The following is a 3,809-nucleotide window of genomic DNA, read 5'->3' as shown; positions in this document are numbered from 1 at the left end:
ATAAAATCCGTCGAGAGGTAGTTATATTACTACATCTACTAGTTAGGAAAATTTGAAAACTTAAATTTGGACATGTTTTGCAAAAAGTGTAGGGAAAATGTAAAACGGCTATAACTTTTGCATACGACGTCGGAAAAAAACGTATAATATATCAAAAAATTCAGCACGAAAATCCGCATCTGATGGAGACCACCTACGGCATGTTTGCAATTTTTTAGAATCCTCAAATTCCAAAAGGAAAAAAAAGATATGGTCAAATTTTAGTTTTTTTTAAAAAAATTGGTTAAATCTGGTCAAACTACTTATTCAAGAAGTATTAATGTTACTACATAATTATTCAAGAATATTAGTGTTACTAAATAATTATTTCAATTTTTTGAATTTTGGTCAAATCTGGTCAAACTGTGGTCAAACTATGGTCAAACTTATTCAAGAAATATTAGTGTTACTAAATAATTACTGTTTTTTAGAATAATAGTTTCAAACTCAAACAGTGAAATGTGTGACTTAATGCTCAACCTAAACTCCTGAGGGTTAATAGGATTGACATCTTACTATTGTCAGGAAAACAACAAGTGCAGACTTGGAAATGAAGGAGAATAGAACCCGAAAGTTAAGCGTGCTCGGGCTGGAGTAGTGAGAGGGATGGGTGACCGGTCGGGATGTTAGATGATTTGGAATGAGTGATCCACACTTGAGCAGTTAAGAAAGGTGATTAGAGACTAAATCACCAAATAATTCAGAAAAATTAAAAAATGAAAAAAAAATCAAAAAAATTTCCAAAATTTTCAAAAAAAAACCTTTAGTACCGGTTGGTAACACCAACCGGTACTAAAGGTCCCCCCAACCGGTTTTAAAGCTCCGTTTGCTACTAGTGGTTCTAGTAGCAAAGAACTAACATGGCATTGTGGTAATATCACACAGATCACCTGCAAACTGTAGTCTGGCACTGCATGTCAGTTGCAAAATTCACAGCTGAAATCACTATGTAGTATGTGACGTGGTTTAGAGTAATATGATAAACCACATGGACCTCCAAAAAACTGTAGGTGGCAATGTGTTTGGTTTATCATGTGTAAATTCTGAAGTCAGAAACGGGCCCCACATGCCACTTACAACATCAAAAGCACAAATATTGCCAAGTTGTATGATATATGACCATGGTGAGAGACGCTATAACAAGAGGTAAATAAGCAAAGCAATCGACATTGGGAGAACTGCATAATAGTACATTATCTGCAATTAATCAATCAGAAGCTGAAAACACATGATCTGCTGCCGCAAACATTCTACACATAAGACATACTGGAAACCGGTATGAATGTAAGCAAAACATGAAATGAAAAAAACTACCATAATGTGCAGTGCCTCCAAATTGGGAAATCAACCGAGGAAGGAGATAACCATCTTGGGTGTGGCTTCTGAAACGCACATTCAGACTCAGGAACTTGACGCTGGTGGCCATGGCGCTTGGCTCGCATTTATCCCGGCCTGGAATGAACCCCATTGAACAAAAAAATTACACATTTAGTATTGTACCTCCAACAATTGGACGATGTTTTGCTAACTGAAGAAACTGTTAGACCGCGGACAGGAGATGTACACACCATGACGATGTTGTCTCGCATCTCCAGGAACCAGGATGGTGTTCCCTGGCTGCAAGATTCCTCGTGCAGCTTGGGAGCATCGCCAATCCTGACCTTGGTGCACAAGCCGCCGGCGTTGCCTCGGGACCCCTCCAGGATGAGCCGCTCGAGGCGAGGAACCTTCACCACGGCGATGTCCTCCGGAACAAAGTTGCAAATTTGGACGCACCGGAGGCTCTGGCTGACGAAGCGAAGGCGCAGCCCCTTGTTGCATCCATGGATGTTGAGGTCTAAGGGTCTCCAAGATGGGGCTCTCGGCGACGACAAAGTCGATGTCCCCGTCCTCCATGACTACGCTACAGATGCCAAGCTCACGGAGGTGGTGGAAGGAGGTGCGAGGTAGTAACCTTGCCACGTCCTGGAACTTCCAGAGGCCGGTGTAGAGGCAGCCGATGCTGGCGATGCCAAAGATCACGGCCCGGAGGGGCACGTCGAGCGGCCACGGGCGGTTGACGAGGGCGAGCTCCTGGACGCCCTTGGTGGCCAGGAGCTGGAGCCAGCGCGCGAGCTGGGCCTGGTAGGCGCTCATGTGGCTGCTGGTGAGACGGGCGTAGGGGATGGGTCCCGTGTGCGCTTCGAGGACGGTGGAGATGGCGGTGACGATGGCCGCCGAGTCGGCGGCGTGGGGGAAAAGCTGACGCCTTGGGGCGGAGGTGGGCGTCTTTCAAGATGATGTCCGTCGGAGGCGGGCAGGTCGGGGATGAGCTCGGTGCTGATGTTGCTGAGTAGCTCCTCCGTGGATCGGTCCACCTCACACGGGTCACGGCCCCTGCTCCGCAGATTGGCCTCCGTCGCGGGGTCCACGTTGGTGAACGGGGGCTGCCGGGGACCAGCCATGGTCGGCGGCGAGGGTTTGGGTATTTGGGGGTGGCGAGTGAAGCGGAGAGTGGAGTGGGTCTGTGACCGAGGAGGCGGATGATGGGGGTGGGCCCTATTTAGGGCTTCATGTTTAGTTGGGCCGAACTCCAGCACAGGATGTCTGTGGGCCTATACTAAAAAAACATACACGAATTCGTATACAAGGTCTATTTAAAATACGACCGAAGTTAAAGCATCAAGGTTGACGAAGTCATCACCGGCACCTCACCCATCGACGGGGAAGCGTCAAGCCTGAGATTTGATCTTGCCATCAACCATTGTTGCAACCGTAGTCGTCGTCTTTATTCTCATGTCGCTCGCTCATTCGGACGAGTGGTGCCCAACGGAACGAAAAGACGGAATGTGAGGATTCCATTCTTTGTTTTGAAGGAGCTCGAGCCTGCAGTGACATGGCTAGTGAGGCGGCTTGCCAGCTAGAATGGGCCAAGGAGATGGCTCGAAGCCAGGCCGACCCTGGTGTATCGTCGAAGGGGCGACGGCTCGAGGCCCAGGCCAGGAGGTGGGGCCATGATCTGGTATTTATGTTAGTATAGCCTAGCAAAAATATTAGGTAGCAAAAAAATAAAAGGAGGAAACCAAGCACAAGGGGCTGGAGATGGGCTAGGCCCAATTGCTGCTAGCGATAGGAGAAGCGTCGACACTCGCACGGCCACACGCGTTAATCACTCCAAATATCTGAACGTTCACTGGTTTGTTTCATCTTGGACTCTCTGCCAATCGCTCGGCCACTGGGGATTCTTGTTCGTTGGCTAATTGTCGCTGTTGCGCACGGCACCCTGGTGTTGCGCCGCAGCCGTGTGCCCATGCTGGCGACCGGGCCATCAACCATCCGGCATCCGCTAGGCCGCGAGGTGCAACCATCAGCCATCTGTAGGTCATTGTCTCATTGGCAGATTGTTTTCGCTTCTGCATAATCCGTGAAACCACGAGCATGAATTGATCTTGTCTTTAACAGCTACGTATTTATCCACCTAGTCTTTCGCTTCTTTTTGATCTTCTCTTTGTAGGGCTCTATGGATTTTGCGATTGAGATTTACAACCTTTCTAGAATAAAAATGTAATCATTATCAAGGGCATTCAGACGGTTCCTTCCCTCCAAAAGATTTCAACTTAGATCTTGAGGATCAAAGTGGCCACAAAACAAGGTTTCGGGTTTGCAGATGATATCAAGTAATATGTTGATTTCTCTGTTCAACAAATCTTTTATAATTAATAAAATTTCAACCACTATCCTCATTATCTAGTGGGCTTGAAACATGGTTCTAATCCCTCATCAGAAGACAA

At 47.1% G+C, this 3,809-nt stretch overlaps 1 pseudogene; it reads right to left on the bottom strand.

Annotated features, from left to right (window-relative positions):
* LOC119346651 overlaps positions 1-2,483 on the bottom strand; it is a 4,112-nt pseudogene extending 1,629 nt beyond the window's left edge.
* Positions 2,484-3,809: the final 1,326 nt, after the last annotated feature.

The sequence above is a fragment of the Triticum dicoccoides genome, unplaced genomic scaffold (assembly GCF_002162155.2).
Source record: "Triticum dicoccoides isolate Atlit2015 ecotype Zavitan unplaced genomic scaffold, WEW_v2.0 scaffold46172, whole genome shotgun sequence".
Taxonomy (NCBI): Eukaryota; Viridiplantae; Streptophyta; class Magnoliopsida; order Poales; family Poaceae; genus Triticum; species Triticum dicoccoides.
The sequence above is the reverse complement of the archived record's forward strand: the minus strand, read 5'-3'. Positions and strand labels throughout refer to the sequence as shown.